This window comes from Schistocerca cancellata, chromosome 5 (assembly GCF_023864275.1).
Source record: "Schistocerca cancellata isolate TAMUIC-IGC-003103 chromosome 5, iqSchCanc2.1, whole genome shotgun sequence".
Lineage (NCBI taxonomy): Eukaryota > Metazoa > Arthropoda > Insecta > Orthoptera > Acrididae > Schistocerca > Schistocerca cancellata.
Window position 1 is genome coordinate 712,358,932 of NC_064630.1, and position 21,327 is coordinate 712,380,258.

Below are 21,327 nucleotides of genomic sequence, written 5' to 3' on the forward strand. Positions count from 1 at the left end.
ACTGCGGGCGTCGCCGGCGGGAGAACCGGCAGCGGTGGCGGAAGCGCGTCGCCATGGCGCAAAATGGAAGGCAGCGTCGGTAACACCTGGGGCTGAGGCGAGCCAGTAGAATGGTCCCCAGGGCGCTGACCGGACGGCACCGTCGCTGAAAGCAGACGGCGAGTGGCAGATCCCGTGTGACGACAGAGGCGCAGCTGGTTGAGATGCCGGCGCACCTTACCAGAGGCTCCCAAAACCAGATACATAGCGCGTCCAAGGCAGCGAAGAATGCGCCCTTCGAGCCAACGCCGTGAACCTCGATAGTAGTTAGCGGTAGTAGACAACGTCGCCTGGGGCAAAAGCAGGTGTCTGCCTCTGCACAGGAACCTGATGCGGCGGATGTAGCAAAGAAATCAAGGTTCGATGATGACGACTGTGGAGCAACTCAGCTGGCGAGCGACCATCTCGGGGCTGAGAGCGATACGAGGACAAATGGAGCAATAACGCGTCCTCCCAAGAATGCGACTCTTTCAACTTCAACATCTGGGACTTTAAAGTCCTGACCAATCGTTCAGCGGCACCGTTTGACTGTGGCGAAAACGGCGCGGACGTCAGATGTTGAATACCATTGGCCTTGTAGAATGACTGAAATTCTGCGGACATGAATTGTGGGCCATTGTCGGAAACAATAGTCTGTGGAAGACCTTCAATGCAAAAGATAGCGGATAACGCTTGGATGGTGGCAGATGACGTCGTGGAAGACATCCTGACAACAAAAGGAAAATTACTGAATGAATCTACCACAACCAACCATCGAGCATTCCAGAATGGACCAGCAAAATCGATGTGTAAGTGTTGCCAAGGGAAAGTGGCTTTTGGCAATGCAAAGAATTTCAGCGGTGGTGCTGATTGTTGTTCGGCACACACCATGCAAGAAGAGCACATATTCGTAATCGCGGCATCGATTCTGAACCAAGTACAGTGCTGACGAGGAAGTTGTTTCGTTCTCACTATACCCCAATGTCCTTGGTGGAGAAGCTGTAAGACAGAGGACTGTAACGAACGTGGGACCATGACCCTGGACTGATCATTATCAGAACGCAACAGCAAAACACCACGTCTTACAAAACGTCTCTCCTGGTGAGCAAAAAATCGGCGAACCAACTGATCCCCGATCCCTGACTTTGACAAGGGCCATTGCGTAGCAACAAAACGCAGAACGGTAGCAAGGACAGGGTCGGCAGCTGTGGCTGTAGCTACACGACGAAAATCAATCGAAAAAGAATCGACCACGTCATCGGTTTCCCAATCAATGAACATGCAAGGAAGTTTGGAGGAATCGAATGCTCTATCCTCAGTAACAGGCAAACGGGACAACGCATCGGCGTTTCCGTGCTTAGCAGTGGACCGATACAAGATATCGTAGCGGTACTGCGAGAGGAAAATAGACCAGCGAATGAATTTCTGCGCTGTACGTGGAGGTACAGGCTTGGTCGGATGAAAAAGCGATGTTAAAGGTTTGTGGTCTGTGATGATGGTAAAGTGACGACCATACAAGTAATCATGAAACTTCGTAACACCAAATACGAGAGCCAATGCTTCTTTCTCGATCTGTGAATAATTCCTTTGCGCAGACGAGAGCAATTTGAACGCAAAGGCAATAAAGCGATCGTGCGATCCATCTTTGTGCGCAAGCACAGCACCGATCCCGAAATCCGATGCATCCACCATGAACAAAAGGGACTTCTGGGGATCGAATGGCGTAAGGCAAGTATTGGAAAGCAACGCCGATTTCAACTGGAGAAAGGCGCGTTCGCATTCTGTCGTTCAGACGAACGGAACACCTTTACGGCGTTAGCGATGAAGCAGAGCTGAAATGGAAGAGGCAGGAGGCACATATCTGTTATAGTAATTTATTTTTCCCAGCACACTCTGTAGCTGTTTCAAATTCTGCGGCGAAGGCAAGTCTCGTATGGCACGAAGGTGCGTGGGACTGAGTTGTATGCTTTGGGCATTGAGTACATGTCCCAGGTACGGCAAATCACGAGCAAAAAACAGACATTTGTCCTTCCGCAAGCGAAGACCATTTTGTCGCAAGACCTGAAATAATTTTCTGAGATTGGCTAAATGTTCTTCTTCCGTCTTTCTGGAGATCACAATATCGTCCAGATAGTTTGCTGCTGTAGGGACTGACGCACAAACAGTTTGTAGATATTGCTGAAATGATGTAGGGGCAGATGCACACCCGAATGGCAGTCGTTTGAATCGATACAAACCAAGATGCGTGTTAACCACCAAAACGCGCTGGGATTCTTTGTCCACCGGTATTTGCAAGTACGCATCTGTGAGGTCCAACTTCGAAAAATATTTACCCGGGCACAGTTTGTCAAAAAGATCTTCAAGGCGGGGTAAAAGAAAAGTTGCAATCACTAGTTGTGGATTCACTGTTGCCTTGAAGTCCACACAAAGTCTGAATTTTCCCTAAGGTTTTGGCAAAATTTCTAAGGGTGATGCCCAGAGAGAGGCCTGCACACGTTCAATTAGACCTTGTGATTCCAAATCGTGTAATGTTTTTGCGACCTCATCACGCAATGCGTGGGGAACATCGCGTGCTCTCAAAAATTTCGGTTGCGCGTTTACTTTCAGTTCCAAATGTGCTTTATAGTTCTTAGCGCAACTGAGGCCCGGTGCAAAAATGTCTGCAAATTCTTCACATAGACGAGAAACACTGTCGGAAGGCAGGACCTGATTTACTATAGACAAGTTAAACAACTGAAATAAATCGAAACCAAACAAGTTCACTGCAGAAGAAGAATGAAGGACATAAAATGACACAAGTTTTGTTTGTCCTTTGTATTTTGCAAGAAGGCTGCACTGTCCTAACACAGGGATATCTTGACCTGAATAACTAGTTAACTTAACATTTGTAGCATGCAACGGAGGTGTGCCCAGCTGTTTGTATGTGTCTTTATTGATCAGTGAAACTGCAGCTCTGGTATCGAGCTAGAGTGGTATCGCATTGCCGTTAATGTCCAAGTCTACAAAAAGTTTATTGTCCTGCTGACGACAAGAGCGACTGTCTTGTGCAACGTGAACTGACAGTGGTACAGAATCACTTGCGACTTGACGGGATTTCCGGCGATGTCGATGCACACTATTCGTGGGACAAACACAGTGACTGTTAGAGAGAGTGGCACTGGGCAGAGCGGAATGAACTACATGAATTTCCATGGGCGAAATTTCACGAGCCTGAGTACCCTTGGTTCGAATCTGGCCCGAAGCAAAGGGCATGGAATGGTTGTGAGTTTCCGATCTGAGCTTCTTCTGGCAAACCCTCTGAACATGTCCTTTTTTATTACAGAAAAAGCAAATAGCTTGGTGTGACGTTCAATTCTCACGCGAATGTCTAGTAGCGCACCGCAGACAGGATTTGAGCGCTGCATTTGGTTGCCGGCGCGGCACACATGGCTGAGAGCCTGGCGGCAGTGGCGCGGCTGGGCGCGAGGGCTGTTTACTGCGCCGTGCAGCTCGCCCGGCGGGCCAGTTAACCTGACACATGGCTGGTGAAGTTCCAAATGATTCCTGAGTCAAGGCTGTCCTGTCGATCCAATATGTCCATCACTTGTTGAAGGGAGGGATTGACTAGTTTCAAAATCTGTTCCCTTATACAAACATCAGAAACGTTCTGTGCAACTGCATCTCATACCATAGTATCTGAATAAGGGAGTCCACATTGACACTCAAAAGCACAATCCCTTGTAAGTCCTTGTATGGTTGCAACCCACTCCCGATTAGTCTGACCTGCCATACGTTTTGTACGAAAGAAGGTATATCGTTTCCCAACTACATTGTCTGATTCTTTGAAATATGTATCTAATACAGACAAAATTTCTTCGTAGGACAGAGATGCTAAGCCGCGTCGGGGAAATAATTTGACTATCACACGGTACGTGTTCACCCCTACTCAGGACAACAGAAAAGGCTGCCACTCGTTACCTTGAATTCTGTAGGCGGCGAGATGGAATCCAAATTGGCGTGACCACTATGTCCAGCTTTCCAGAGTAGCATCAAAAGGTCGAAAAGTTGGTGCAACAGCGTGTTGTGGCTGCGTTAGCGGTGGAGCAGCAGCTGCCGCATCGTTTTGCATTGCACGTTGACCCGGTACAAGCTGTCCAAGGGCATCCACTAATGCCTGTGTCTGCTGATTCTGTAAGCGATAAAATTCGGACTGTACATCTGGAGATTGTGGCGAAGCCATTACACAAGTTTTATCAGGGCAATATCGAGAAGAACGCGGTTTTGCCTCGTCGCCAATGCTGTGGTTGGCAGGAGAGCCAACACTGTGTTACTAGAGGAGGCCGAAAGGCACGCGTTTTAGCTCACACAGGCTGGCGTGAGGTCTGGAACAGGACAAGGAAATTAGAGTTTAGAAAAACGGACGTAGCTGGTGGAATACTTAACTTTAATCCATTAATGATGAACTTATGTCTTGATGGTACATGATTCACAATATCGATAGTAACTGATAATGGCGGCTTGCTAGGTCGTAGCAAATGACATAGCTGGAGGCAATGCTAAACTATCGTCTCGGCAAATGAGAACGTAAGTGGGCAGTGAACCATCGCTAGCAAAGTCGGCTGTACAACTGGGGCGAGTGCTAGGAAGTCTCTCTAGACCTGTCGTGTGGCGGCGCTCGGTCTGCAATCACTGATAGTGGTGACACGCGGGTCCGACGTATACTACCGGACCGCGGCCGATTTAAAAGCTACCACCCAGCAAGTGTGGTGTCTGGCGGTGACACCACATAACTAACTAAAATGAAACTTATACGAATAGTGCTCCAAGGAGAACAGCGACGTCTGCATGAGGTATCCAGAAAAATTCCCAACGGCCGGCCTTTCGTCGGCGGGCTCGGTTCCTTTTCTTACCTTTCTTCGCGTCGGAGAGTGCTGGACCCATCAATAAGCCGCGAAAAAGAGATGGGGGGTCTTGAACAGTGGAAACATGCTAAAAAGTGTTTCATGACCGTTGCTATTGTCCAAGATAGTTGAAAGGGCTTGTTTGTACGTAGCTCAGTGCAACATTTCCACGACTTAGCACAGACAGCCGGCCGCTGTGGCCAAGCTGTTCTAGGCGCTTCAGTCCGGAACCCCGCTGCTGGTACGGTTGCAGGTTCGAATCCTGTCTCGGGTGTGGGTGTGTGTGATGTCCTTAGCTTAGTTACGTTTAAGTAGTTCTAAATCGAGGAGACTGATGACCTGCGATGTTAAGTCTCATAGTGCTTAGAGCCATTTGAGCCATTTAACATAGAGAAGAAAGAAACTACTCTCATTTCTACTAGTATATTTCTTCACTCTGTTACACACTACATAATTTAGTCATGATGTGCGTTAAGAATAAGGAAACGGTTGTATCATGTGTGCTGGTTGGGTTAATAGCTCTAGCTATGAAAGCTTCAGGCTTTTCCGGTGACCTGTTGACATGCTGAATAATCGGTACCATTGTTGGAAGTTCATATCGTTCTCGCACGATATTTCGACTGCGTAACCCGCTATCATATTCAGGTGCTACCAGGAAATGGTCCTAGGGTGGATCGAGTCCAGTAATTATGCCTGGATCGTGATGGGCGCTCTGTGATCGGTCCGCACAACGCCGAGTGTTCCTTCCGCGGTTTTCGCCGGCCAGGCGCGGCCCTAGTGCCTCTCTCTCTTCTCCGGTATTCCCACTGCCTTACGCGCCCGGCTGCGCCGTCCTCTGGGGTAGTTGTCGTTATCTGAGCTGTTTCAAAGCCGATGTTTAATGTCTGCTGCTCTGTCACATGGCTGTTTGCTGTGTCTCCATCTTTCCATCTTACTAAGTGTCCTACGTTGAGTTTTCATAAGCTCAAGAGCTGGATCCCGGGCAGTGCTGAGCTGGTGTCCAGTGTCACGTTTTCTGTGGTTCTACGTGACCTTTATCTCAATGGATTCATTTAGGACACTCTGCAGTATCTTTGGGTCTGTGTGATAATCATGGTGTCATTGTAGTTGATGGAGTGACCAATTTCTGTACAGTGTTCCGCTATGGCTGATTTTTGTTACCTGTCTGAGTCCCAAGCTGTCATAGGATGTTGTAAATGCCTGGCTTGCGTAACCGCAGGTTATGCTTTACAGTGCACAAAATTCTCCCAATTTTAGTGTGTCGGCAATATCCTTCTTCAGTTCCATCGGGAATTTTGTATTCGGGTGGCATGAATTTATATGTTCCAGAAAATCATCTAGTTTCTACCTACCGTGTGGCCAAATGACAAAGGTGTCATCCACATGCCTGAAAAAGCGCTTGGGTTCATATGTGGCTGATCTAAGTGCCTTCTCTTCAAACATTTCCATAAACAGATTGGACACCAACGGTGATAGAGGACTGCCCATCGCCACCCCTTCCCTTTGCTCGTAAAATTAACTTCTATAGAGGAATTACGTCAAGGTTAGTACATGCCTGAATAAGTCGAGGAGAGCCCTCATCAAACTTCTCTGTGATAAGACCGACTGAGTCATTCTGTGACACTCGTGTGAAGAGAGTAGAAACTAACCATGATGTCAGGGTCCACAATATTGGCCCCGGAGAATTCTGCTGATCACGGCAGAGACTGATCCAGCATATGGCCGGTATGCCGTCTTCTTCAGCTCTTCTGGTTCTTCTTCTGTGGCTGACTGGCAGGACGAAGCGCCTTCTGGACGTCTCTACAGGAGAATACATTTTTGCTGAACACCGGCTGTAAGCGTTTTATTTCCTTCTCCAAATTGTCGGGATATGACATCGTATGTGCCCTGTCTTTTGAACACTCCATTCTTCGGTGCCGGATGGTGGCAGCTATCGGCTTGTAGGTATAAGTCAGCATGAAATATTTTCGGTACACACTGCGCCCAAATGTGCCATCTAACTTTCTCTTGACTAGTACATCCAGGAGTGTGAGTTGTCCATCCTTTTATAGTTCCACCGTGAATCTTATATTCGGGTGCCATGAATTCAGATGTTCCGGAAAATCATCTAGCTTCTACCAATTGTAGCAAGTTTTCCGAGTTCCGAATGTGGTGTGCACATCTGCCCACATGTGGTGCCAGCAACTTCTTCGGGTATTTTGCGTCATAGTAGGTGGCTGCGCCGATATTGTTAACAATAGGTCGAAGAGGAACTGTATTCTTGCGAACATTGGGGATGCATAGCGTCCAGGTTGTGCTGCCACTTTTGGATGCAGCTTCTTGATTTCTTTATCTGGCAGGCCCCTCCCTTCAGCAGAGTTCTGGTCTTTTTCTCCACTTTGTCCGTGGTTTCGGTTCCAACTGGTTTGTAAGTAGGATCCTCCAGAAGATGTTGCACCTTTCTGCCATACTCCGTTAACAGTGGAGTTCCCCTTCTCTGCTGGTATCACCAAAATGTTGTCATCCTGCAGGAGTCGCCTGAGTGCCACTTTTTAATCGCCTGAGGTGTTGGATTTGAGTCCCGTGGTCTCAGTGAGCGCTCTGCAGGTCTCTGTACAGATCTCTTCCGCCACACTGGAAGGTGGTGTGTTGGCCGCTTGCACAACTACACTGATGAAGGCTGTGACAGACACGTTATTGGGAGTCACTGCGAAGTTGAGGCTCTAGCTGAGAATTGTTAATGTGATCTGTGCCCCATTCTGTTGCACTTTGTTGTTGAGGCTATCAAACTTGGCTAGTAGGCATGCCGTTGACTTCTTCATGGTACATTTTGCTACAGACCAGGATGCACCGTAAGTCTGGTCCCACTCTTACGGAAAGATAGAGGAACAGCAACTCACTGGACGGCACATCTAGTCGACGGTGCATGTCACACATTCTCTCCCTTACCAGTGGGAGGCTAGCTCGGTGTTTCATCTTGTTCGTAGCTGGTGCTTAATTCTGGCGAGAACTGGCTACCTCCCCCTCTCAGCATCTCAGTAAGAGAGAACTCAGCGTCTACTCTTTCCTTTGTCGAAGCTTATCCCGCTTCTTGATATTGCAGTACATCTCGTCCCCGCAGATTCTTCTGAGGTAATTCTTCAGGTTTCCCAGCGATTTCTTGACATTTTGAATAATTGCGGTCTCTGCTTGATGTTCCCGTTGTTCTCTCTAACCTCGACGTACTTTCTATATGGAGGTCAATTTAGGATCAAACAGAAGGGATGGCGATTGGCAGCCCTCTGCCACCAGTGGGGCAAACCTATTTATGGAAATGTTTGGAGAGAGGGCACTTGCATCGATCACATATCAAAGCAAGCGTTTTTTTTTCAGGTATGCGGAAGCTACCTTTGACATCTGGCCCCACAATTGGTAGAAGCTAGATGATTTTCCAGAACATATGAATTCATGGCACCCGAATATAAGATTCAGTGTGGAGCTATAGAGGGATGAACAACTTACACTCCTGGATGTACTAGTCAAGAGGAAGTCAGATGGCACATTTGGGCGCAGTGTGTACCGCAAACTTTCTCACGCTGACTTATACCTACAAGCCGATAGCTGCCACCATCCGGCACCGACGAATGGGGTGTTCAAAAGTCAGGGCACATACGATGTCATATCCCGACAATTTGGCGAAGGAAATAGAACACTTACAGCCGGTGTTCAGCAAAAATGTGTTCTCCTGTAGAGACGTCCAGAGGGCACTTCGCCCTGCCAGTCAGCCACAGGACCCAGAAGAAGAACCAGAAGATGTGAAGAAGACGACATACCTGCCATTTGGTGGATCAATCTCTGCCATGATCAGCAGAATTCTCATGAAACATGACATCATCAGTGTAATTTAACCACCCACTGAAACTGGGACAATGCCAGGAAATGTAAAGGACAACCTGGGGCTACGCAAGCCAGGTACTTACAATATGCCATGCCAGTGTGAGATGTCACACATCGGCCATACTGGAGTTCAGGTGTAAAGAACAACAGAGGCACGCCAGTCTTAGAAAGGCAACAAAACCAGCCACAGCAAAACGCTGTCTAGAATATCGTCACTCGATCATCTACAATGACACAAAGATTATCACACTGACCCCAAGATACTGGTAACCTTAAAATATCCGTTGAGATAAAGATCACGAAGAATCTCATCAACCGTGACACAGGATAGCAGGAACTGCACAGGATCCGGCTCTTGAGCTTCTGAAAACTCAGCGTGGGACAGTTCGAGATTTCGCCAGAAACAGAGGTGGACACCGAGTAAACAGCCATGTGACAGATCACCAGACACTACATATCGGTTTTGACACACCTCAGGTAACGACCGCGACCCTAGACGACGACCGTACTGTGCGCGGACGGCGATCGGAACACCGGCGATCGGAGAGGACCATTGGAGTCACGTGTGGCGGACACGAACCGCGGAGGAACACTCGAAGCGGCGCAAAACCGTTTACGAAGCGGCCAGCACCATCCAGGCATAAACACTGCACTCGATCCACCCAAGGATCAATATCGGGTTGCACCTGAGGAAGACAGCGAGTTACGCCGTCGAAATATCGCGCGAGAACAATATGAACATCCGGCAGAGATGCTGATTATTCAACATATAAGTTATAGCTGTAGCTAGGATCTGTGTACCCTCTCTCGTCTTAAGAGTCTGAATTAACTGCGCTAACTATTATTGTTCCCTAGCAGATCACTCATCTTCAGATCTTCTGTCCCAGGCGTCGGGATTCTTTTTTTATAATAGGCCTTTCGTCGCCTAGTAAAGATTTGATAAAGGGGTCGACAGGGAAGTAACAGACCAATGATAGTCAATTTCGGTTGGTAATGCATTTATTGAGAAACGGAAGCACGGATGAGAGATAGCATTATCACAAGTTTTCTAACGTATCAGAATGAAACAACTCCTAGACAGGCAATGGACTTGCTGTAAGACAGGTCAAAAGATGAAAAGTGCACATAAACAGTAATGTCTTTAGTATAAAAACTACTCATTAGAGAAAGGGCAAAACTAATTAATATGAATCACACAAAGAAGCCAGCCATAGAAAGTGGTCGGACAATAGAGCTTACCACGGTAGATGTCAAATTGTTCAAAAGGCTCTAATAACTATAGGACTTAACATCTGAAGTCATCAGTCCCCGAGACTTAGAACTACTTAAACCTAACTAACCTAATGACATTTCACACATCCATGCACGAGGCAGGATTCGAACCTGCGATCGTAGCAGCAGCGCGGTTCCGTCACAGCGGACGGCCGCTACATGTTCATTCGCAGCGCCGGTATCTCGCGACGTAAATGTAACGACAGCACAGACTCAAGAAGCGTATTTTCAATGTGTTTCGCAACTTTAAACATCACGAGAAGCTCGCGGATGGATAGCACAGGCCTGATTCCTAGGTAATGGAAGACAAAATTTGCCTCGCCGCAAACTGCTGCATGATGAACCTCACAATGTCGACACCTTTAGTAACTGCAACGGAATGGGGCTGAGATCTGTTCTCCGCAATATTTAAAGACTCGGTCGACGAACGACAGTACTTGTCCATGGTATACGAAAAAGTCTTTCTTGCCAACGTAACAAAAGGTGGAGATGAAACCGTTCCTGCTGTTCTGGCCGACCGGAGCTGCCAAGTTCGTACCTTCTAGTTGAGTGGTCCGGAACTGCATGGATTCTCAGAACGCAGAGGCATTTGTATGCCTTCGCCATTGAGCAGCCTCAGCGACAGTTTGAAACAACGGCCAGGGACACCAAGCTAGATTTCGACATCTTGAACGTTTTCTGTATTAAATAAACGGGAAATTCCAAAATTATCCTGCCCGATCTAACTCATGACCGTCTTCTAGATCATACATCCTTAGTGTCTGCGGTTCTCGAGAAATTAGTTTAGTAGTATTGATTGAGTAATTGAGATTGACGACTTGTTAATTGACACCTGTTAGATATCAAGATTGACGAACTGCTAATTAATTGACCACCAGGTCTCTGTTTGGTATGAGTTTACTCGGACTTTTATTGGGAGTTTGAATCAGTGAGCAGAATTAAAGTATTCTTTTTATTACTCTCCCTTCCTATGTTGTGAGGACTGGTGTGGACGGATGCTATAGCTTCGTTACGAGCGTTATATGCTTGACTAAGTCACTGCGTTACAAGATTTTCGATATGAGGCAGAATAGAACAAGTTGGTCTCTACGAATACTTTCTCCAACCGCAAGATAAATGTATGATAAGACATAGCAAAAAACTATGCTAATCGGCTGATTTCATAGTAAACAAAATATAATAAATAGCATTTATATGAAAGGTGACTGAGTCAGGAAACTTTCTAAGCACAGTGACTTTTCTATCTCTTTCCCAATATTTCTCAAGAATTTGCTTAAAAGCAAACACATTGTCAGTGTCTGATGTTCTCCACTTGTATCTCCGCTTTTCTGCAAATGGTTCTAGCTTTTATAAAACATTTGATGCAACGTCAAGTAAACTAATTCGTTGATAGTTTGAGTAGGTCGTGTCGATTTCTTTCTTGTATAATGGACAAATGACTGCGGTTTTCCAGCTTCCTGGCAACGCCTCAGGCTTTTCATTTACCTTTCACAAATACTCAACGTACTCTCCACCATAAACACGACATAAATCTAAAGGATATCCTAATTTGTCCCATATTTATACGACAATTTTTATAGTTGTTACATTCACTGCTCTTACTCTTCAACACTGGAGTTCAACCAAAGATGCAGGAAGACGAGTCAGACAGGTAGAGCATTTCATGAGTCATCACCTCACCCTCACATATATGGACACACTGCGCCCTCCGCCCCTGCACCCCAAAAAAAGAAAAATCACGCACCATCAGATCAAGTGACATTGGAGATGATGTCAAATCCGTACACCCGATATGTACAATCAGCCGCCGAAATAGCGCATCGTTAAAAAAATGAAAGTATTAGTGCATTGGTGCGCAATCTTGTTGAAAAATGAAAGGCTCAGCTTCTTCTCGCGACTGTGGAAAATCTAGATCTGCAACATCAAACACCTGTGGCAGGTGAACCGTGGATTTCCTTTCAAAATCTTTTCTTAAAGTTTATTTACTAGCGATTCATCAAGAACATTAACACATTTAATCACAAATGTGAACGTGAAAGTAGTTGCCAATTGGTAACTGATGAAACAATAAAAAAAAATTTTATTCAATAAATGTAAATTTTATTCCTAAAACCCCCCTTTTTTAAAGCAGATTTAAAATTATAATCAGAGAGCACCCTGTAAATATCAAGTTACAATTTATTCAGAGGCATAAATAACAATTTTTTAACAGTATGAGCTTTCGGGCTGAGAACCTTGCCGCTCCCTTTTAACACGGCCGTAGTCACGACGCCAACAGCAACCTCTGAAAGACTACACAGGTGCAAATCTGCAACACACCAGATTACTTTAAACTAAAAAATGTAACAACTCACACAAACACATAAGCTATGCACCCCGTAAGAGGGGTGGAAATAGTACAAAACACTCACATCAAAAATTATTTGCCATCGAAAGTGGAACTTGTTTTTAAAAGAACTCTTGCGGTCGAAGAGTGGCAACTTTATATGCTAAAATGACCATTTAAATAAAATCTATGAAATGCAGTTTTACATTAAATGTACCAACATGCTCTACATTACACATATACCACCTCGTAAGATGATAGGCCAGACAAAAACTTATTTCAGGAATTCGGCCTTTACACCTTAAGCAATAAATTCGTTAACACCGAATTCGACAAACATGGCAGAGGCAGCTATTAACGTACGGCAGACCGACAGACAGAAAGACCGACACTAACTGCCTAACAAATGCGGACGAGAGACAAACGAGCAAACTGGGGACGAGAGACTGACCAAGAAAACAAGTAGAATTTAACAAGTAACTGAAACAATATATCACGAATTACTTAACTTCTAATAACTTCGTTTTCTGGTGAAGACCTGGCGCAGCACCCCCAAAACGCTCTCCCGAACCGTCCGCTGCCAGCCGCTTTAACGGACGCAGGAAGGCGCGCCGATCTCCCGTCTCACAGCGTCGCAGCTCGCACCGGCCAGCCCGATATCGTGGGTTGACTCCTGTTGCTCTCGTGTCGACCACGAATCCACTACCTCTTTCTGTACGGCGCGACCCACTGGAATCACGTGGGGACCTCACATGCCCCGACGCTCAAGACGGACAAGTCATCTTGTGTCTCAGTGCGCGACCGACCAACCGATCGATCCAACCGCCAATGACCGTTGCCCGAGCAACTCGAGCAGACTGGCGACCTAACACATAGTAGCACTCCGGACGACAGACAGACACCGACTGCCCCACACTGACCCGGCTGACCAACTGACCAGACTCCAGACTGCACCGACTCAGACTGACCTACTGCCGAACTCATAGCGCCCCTTAAACGTACGTGAACAGGCAACCTTTCCCCTTTAAAACCAGAGGGAGACACCAAAGCTGCGATTGCCACAGCGGCGCCACCGCCAGAAACGGAGGGCGACTGCTTCACACTACGCGCTGCGGCGAGCTGTTCAAAACAGCGATTTTTACCACGGCTCAGTAGGTTTTTCCATAAAAAGGAACACAATCAAAACCTTATCTTGAGGAAAAGTACAAAATACTTGAAGCTCCGGGGAGACTCTCTTGAGCTCGAGCGTGCATGAGAATAGTAGCCTCTGCATTCTGCATTATCTGCGACGAAAATGTGCAGCCAGATGTAGAAGAAATACCTAACTGTCGTTAAGAATGATGTGAAGGGTTTTTTGGACTACATGAAAGAACCTTTTAAGAGCTGGCATACGTTTTGAATTAGTACACTTGGGCGACCTGTAATATTAGGTATATACACGGAACCAAGAAACTGATCGTGCCTTGACAAATGCTTTCAGCTATAGCAAGTGCATGCCGCAGTCTCGACAAAAGTTGAGAAGCACAATTTGTAAGCGAGATACACCAGCAGAACGCCTCTTTTTTTCTCGTGTATCGCCAGCTCGACTAGACATGCAATGTATGTCGAATGAAAGATAGGAGCGAACCAGCAGCAACTATAGAGCCCCCTACCGACAATAATACGAACGAGCTTACAGGATGAGTTGCACCCACCCTTCAGTCTTAGGTAACCCATAACGCCTTCGAGTACCTTGCAAACGTTTTTCATATTGTTTCAGTCGCTAGGTGTAAATTATTAGTCATGGAGGAAAAATGGACAGAACCATTTTGTATACATTTTCGCTAGAGATCAAACGTATAAAAGTGACTTTCAAATGCGTTGTCCCTGAGTAACTCGGAAACGGCGGCCTCCAGCGGAAACGGGCGCTTACGAAAATTTAACGAATTTAAATTTCCAACGAAAATGTCTGGTTCATTTACTCGGCAGGACTCATAGTTGGTGAGTAGCGAGATAGAGCATATGAAAATCTCCTGCGTGGTTTCTGAAGGCGTTGCAGGTAGCATACATCCCATCGCCAGTGGCAGCTGTATCGCCCTGTATAATACCTGGTAAGGAGACACCAAAAACGTAAGATTTGAGCATACCTAATACGGCGTAGCAAACCCGATGGCATTCAAAATAGCTTACAGTCGTCTCGGAATGTATCAGAACAAATCCAGTATGCGTTTAGAGCGAAAGATATATCATTCGCCCTACAAAACTTGGCATGTACATTGATGACGAAAGTACATAGCGATCACGAATACCTCTCTCCAAAGAAGATCACAAAGACCCAATAATATTGAGGTCTGACGGATGTGGTGGCGAAGAGAAATGCTACAAATTGATCCTGGTGCTAAGAATCCTTCTCTCCAAAGAAGATCACAAAGACCCAATAATATTGAGGTCTGATGAATGTGGTGGACAAGAGAAATGCTACAAATTCATCCCAGTGCTGAGAGGACTAGTCCTGGTGGATAATTCGAGGTGTATTAACAAGGGCTCAGGCCTCTTGGAACAGGACAGCCGCTGTGGTTGAGCGGTTGTAGGCGCTTCAGTCCTGAACCGCGCGACCGATGCGGTCGTAGGTTCGAATCCTGCCTCGGGCATGGATGTGTGTGATGTCCTTAGGTTAGTTAGGTTTAAGCAGTTCTAAGTCAAGGGGACTGATGACCACAGATGTTAAGTCCCATAGTGCTTAAAGCCATTTGAACCCTCTGGGAACAGACCATTACCATTACGGAATCACCAGTGTTCCATGTGATGGATCATATCAGACAAAATCATCACATATTCCTCGGCAGTAATGCGACATTGCAGAGTAAACAAGCAGCCAGTGGAACACATCGATATGGCTGCCCTAATCATCACCGAAATCCCCTAGACATGCATCCCTCTTCGGACGTACACGGCCAGAAGTTTGAATCAGTGATTCAGAAGACCCATCCGGCCAAATGACTCCTCCATTCCCTCATAGTCCAGGTATCACAGCTTCTCTCCACCTGTAGCTCTGTTGCTGACAAGGTTCTCGAGTCTACCTTCACCTCTGTAGAGACTTTTGCAGCTGTCGTCCTCTTATTTTTCGTCACAATCCTCCTCAATGATCGTGTGTCACCATCAATCAATATACACATTCGTCCGCGTTATCACTTTGCGGATGATATTTTTCGCTTTCTCTACGTGCAGTATAAATCTTCGTTACGGTGCCTCTTGGAATATTGAAATACTTATCTTCCTTCGGTACTGAAGCACACACCATACGAACACCATCAGTTTGCCCTCGTTCGATTTCTCTTAGCTCCAACACAGTGGTGTCATTTATAAAAATGTTCTATAAGCAAGACTGAATAAATATTTCCTGATTTTCGACAGCCGGTCTCTATATACGAGGGTCACTCCAAAAGAAATGCACACTATTTTCTTAAAAATCCATCTTTTATTCTACATGTTTGAAAGTTTTACAGTGTATAGATACATCCTTTAGGAACAATATTTTCATCTCTCCACATAATTTCCACCCCTCTCAACTGCCTTACGACATCTTGGAACCAGCGCCTGTACACCCGCACGGTAACATCCTGGACCAACCTGTTGGAGCCACTGTTTGGCAGCGTGCACAAGGGAGTCATCATGTTCAAACCTTGTTCCATGAAGAGAGTCTTTCAGTTTCCCAAAGAGATGATAGTCACATGGATCCAGGTCATGACTGTAAGGCGGATGTTTCAGTGCTGTCTATCCGAGTTTTGTGACCACTTCCATGGTTTTTTGATTGACATGTGGCCGTGCATTGTCGTGCAACAGCAAAACATCCTGCTTTTGCCGATGTGGTCGAACGCGACTCAGTCGAGCTTGAAGTTTCTTCAGTGTCGTCACTTATGCATCAGAATTTATGGTGGTTCCACTTGGCATGATGTCCACAAGCAAGAGTCCTTCGGTAGCCATAACTTTTCCAGCAGAAGGTGTGGTTTTGAATTTTTTTTTCCTTGGGTGAATTTGCATGATGCCACCACATTGATTTCCTCTTCGCCTCTGGTGAAAAATGATGGAGCCATGTTTCATCATCTGTCACTATTCTTCCAAGAAATTCATCTCCACCATTGTCGTACTGTTCCAAAAGTTAGCTGCATACCGTTTTTCTTGTTTCTTTGTGAGCCACTGTCAACATCCTGGGAACCCACCTGGCACAAACCTTTTTTAACACCAACACTTTCAGTATTCTGCAAACACTTCCTTCCCCTATCGCAACGTAGCGTGACAATTCTTTCACTGTGATGCGTCTGTCAGCAGTCACCAATTTGTTAACTCTCTACACATTGTCTGGAGTGCATGCAGTAGAGCCTGCCGCTGCGAGGACAATTCTCAATATTGCCGCTCCCGCTTTCATCACGTAAGCTGCTTGCTCACCGACAAACTGTACTGCGATCGACAGCAGCATCTCCTTACAGATTTTTCAACCTCTTGTGGATGCTTCCCACTGTCTCGTTTTCACAGCGCAGGAATTCTATTACACCACGTTGCTTCTGACCAACGTCAAGTGCAGCAGCCATCTTGAAGACATGCTGTGACGGCACCACACACGGGAAAAGGTTGAACAAGTTTTAAAACAAGCGGGAAAGGATATATCTACACACTGTAAGACTTTCACACATGCAGAATCAAAATTGTATTTTTACAAAAATAGTGTGCATTTCTTTCGGAGTGACCCTCGTACTTTGCTGTCACCTTCTTTTCTTCAAAAAATTTTTTTTCAAGAAGAACATTTTTATTGAAGGCCAGAAGATGACAGCAAAGTCTGTCAAAACCGGCAGTCGAAACTAAAGAAGTATTGATACAACCTTGCTTATAGTAAGATTTTTACCCAGTAAAACAAATCTCTCTTTCCCATTTCTCAACACGAGGAAATTCAGTTACACGTCTTTAGTTTCAATGCGCTTTTTAAAATTCACCCCGAAGTTTCTAGCTTCTGTCATGTAGAAGATGTTACCTTGTAAATTTGGACCGATGCTTTGCCACCTCATGTACAGCGTGATGCAGAATTTTATAAGCAGCTTTTAAACACAATCATTCATCCGCTCACACATTAAAAGTTACCGGAATTTCTGTTAACCTACTTTGAGTGTGAAATATGTGTTAATGAATCGGAAACATTTACTTCGTATTTATATAATGTGCTGTTAATAAAATAATGTCTCAGCAGAATAAAATATCATATAAATTGAAAGTTTCAAGACTATTGAAGACTGATATCACTGACCCACTTCTTCAACGAGGAATGGGGAACATAAAAGTGAATACTCATTGTCAAACTGTCCGTCTGACAGCCTTCCATTTGGTCTCTGTAGATACATTATGGATTAATGCTTTTCAGGTATGACACATTCCCAAGCGATGTTGCAAATCCCTCGCTTATAATTGCAAACTGGCACTTCTGCATACTCGCAACAATCGTTAAAATACCTCCACCCCGTTCAAATTAATATTATGAGAGGCACGGAAATGCCTATAACGGTTCGCAGTTACAGTGTGACTCGAAATTAAAGTTCCCACTAACATGTCGACATTCTGCGGATATTTTTTTTTTTTTTTTTTTTTTTATTCTGCCTCCCCTGCGCGTCTCGTACACAGGGGGACGGTACAAAGAGTTCATTTCCGCAACGGCTTTGCTCGGACAAAATGCGCCCGCCTACCCATTTCCTCGAAGCAGCGCGCCATTTTCGTCCCTCTCGACGTTTCCTTTCTCGTGCTGCAGCAGGGCTGCCAATCCGCCAAAAACACAGCTCCGTGCGCCGGCCGCCTGTCTCTTGTCATTATTACGACGCAGCTGGCGCCCCCTGGCTTTCAGATGGCACCGCGCGCGCCCAGCGCCCCTGCCGTCATACCCCGGAAGTAATTGGCTTGTTCCGACCGTGTTGGCTCGTCTCTCGCGGTCCCATCGGCCCCGCCGCTGCCGCCGCCGCCGCCGCTGCCGCCGTCGCCAGCGCGCTGTTTGTACACCGAAATGCTCTGCTGGCAGCGCGACCCGTCCCGCCTCCGGGCTATCATACTAATGAGAATGGCCCCTCACCCCTCTCCAGATACGCAGCTCTCGAACCCGCTATCACATTTACGACGATATCGTTGCAGCTCTTTAATGAAACTACCAGCTGATCAATATAAAGCTGCGTTAACCTGTGTCGATATAAATGTGATTTGCGTCTTTAAGAATGGGGATGTATTCAGACAGATCATTCCATTGCATTTAATTGTGTGTGGTTGGCAGGGACTTGATCTATACAAACGAGAGGCGTTCTCTCTCAGCCAATTTCGGTTGAAAAATCGCGGAATTTCTTGTGCGACATCGTGGAATATTCTTGCTTCGCCCTCTACAATTTCATAAGTTCCGAAAGGTGGCGGCAAACTACGTAGTCTGGAAACTGGCGTCGGTAACGATGGTACGTTTCAAGCAGAGAGTTGTCATTCAGAAAATAGCAGAGGCGATTGCAGAACGTCTACGGAGAACTGGCAGTGAACAAAAGTTCGGCGAGTCGTTGGGCGAGGCTTCTGTCATTGTCGCAAACAAGGTCGAGCAATCTTGTCCGATCCTCCGCGTGCCGGCCGATCGTATACAGCTGTGACACCTGTAATGTTGGAGTGTGGAGACATTCTCATTCGATATACTCGGTGAATCACAATCGGACACTTCGCTGCTCAGCAGGAAATATCTGTTGGTAGTGCCGACACACTCGCCCACCGGCAACTAGGGCTACACAAAGGTCTGTGCCTGGTGGTTCCGCACCGCCCAAGAGAAGATCATAAAGAGTAACGAAGGGCCATCTCTGAGGTATTGCTTTCGCATTACTAGTGAGGTGGTGATAATTTTTTGTCGAGCATCACATGCGTTGAAACAAGGGTTCATCTCTTCGAACAGGAAACAAAACGAAACGACATGGAATGGCGCCACACTACCTGTCCTGGGAATAGAAATAGTTCAAAGCTGCACTCTCAGCTGGTAAAATCAAGGTGAAGGTTGTAATGCTCGCCTGGTCGTAGATATTGCTAATTGCTATAACCGCACTATTTCACTCCCATTTACGGAGCTTGTTAGCACTTGATGTTAGGTTGGCGCCATTAAAATGCATTGTGTTGTGGTAATCGCTGCTACTTGCTGGATCGCTGCTGTCTCTCGATGCTGATGCTGGCTCTACATCTGGTTGTCTAGGGTTAAAAACATGAGGTCCCGTGTTTTTCATGTGCTTTTCATGATAAAGAACGAGCGAAACCAACAAACATGTAAACTTCAAATATTTATTACTCTGGTGGCCATCTTAATTCCACTGTGCACCAAAGACCATGACACAACACAAAGTAGTATTTTCTTTACATGTTCTTTGCATTGTTTATCCACCTCAAACAATAACACACAAACACACTTTACCAAAGTGACATTCCGACTGCCTCCCGACCGTTCTTGCTGCTTGTATTTATAACACTGTCAAAGAACTACTAAAAAGAGATATAGTTTATAAGTCACATGTGTATCTGTTATCATAATTTGTGCAGAAAAGTTATTAATTTGCATCGAGTGACATAATTTAACATGTTATTAAAATGACAGACAGATTTGTTGACTTGACAGAATAATTCTCTGTTACAAAAAGGCCGTTTTTTTAGAAGTTTGTCAATTGACTTCTCTAATTTGCATAAATAAGTAAATAACATGAATTATTAAGAATTACATTGGTTTTCGTCTAAAATAGGATTGCTTACGTGAATACTGAGTGAAAACGCTCCTAGTGAACAAATAGGTTTCACTGGGTGATTTTTATTTAAGGAGATCTAAAATACCAAAGTTGGCCACTATTTTTCGTACTTCATATTAATTATTTAAGATGAACTTAGTGTTTTTACATGATGATATTTGCTGTATCAGTGATCAAGTGATATAAACTTTTGTGTGGGTCAGTTACTCAGTATAATTTAATGGGTTGACTGTTTATGCAGACATGTTATGCAATCATTGTTAACATACACAATAACTTTTCTATAATCATAAATACTCGTTAAACTGGTTGAATTTGGAGGGTATCGCATACTTCGGTAAAGTAAAGCCTATAATATGTTCCATTAAAAGGTCTTCTGGGACTCTGATTGGGTTACTCTGTTTGATGTCCTCCCTCGTGGTGCACCAATCAGCTTTGATGTGTCTGGTACTGAGCGCCCCGGCTTTCGAATCTGCACCAGACAGCATGGACTTCGATTATCACTAGAGGTCTCTGCAGCCGTGGCACCGAAAGCCATGGCTGCGTGCACTTATAATGTGAGGGTGGCACGGTGGAGCACGTGGTCCAGGCAGCCAATAGCGACGCACCCTATCATGTATTTAGGCACCTGACTCTCGCTCAGAGAGGCAGTCTGATGTTCGCTTGAGTCTATCGACATGAGGCATTCAGACAGCGTGTTTGCTTTACTTTGTTTCTGTGTACGAGTGGACGTCATAGATTCGTGAGGTTTTCGCTTGTGATCCTGTTGCTGATTGCGTGTTGTTGTTCGTAAGGTCTTGCTCGGTCGTCCGTCGTCGTTCTTGTCCGTCCTTTCTCGTTCCATTTGTTTGTTCGCTGGCCGCTCCCATTTGGTGCTGCCGCGCTTTCGTCCTCGGCAACCCCACGACCGTTCCGGTCGCAGTTACAGCAATGTGAATTGTGTTACTCTCAGGAAAACGAAGAAACGCTTTCATCGTGTTCGTCGCCACAAAAATGCAAACGGACTTCTCCATCTCCATGACAACTGTGACGTCCCCCCTCCCCTCTTGTCACTGCTGATGTTGAGCCGCTAATGTTACAGCTCGGTTGCTGGAATGGAGACGCGACGCGCAGTGATGGTTGTCCCCGTCGGATAACATGGAACAGCACCTGGAAATTTCTAAAGAAAATTGTTTCTCGCGTAATGTATGAAAGTCCGTTTGCGAGTCCGCACAGT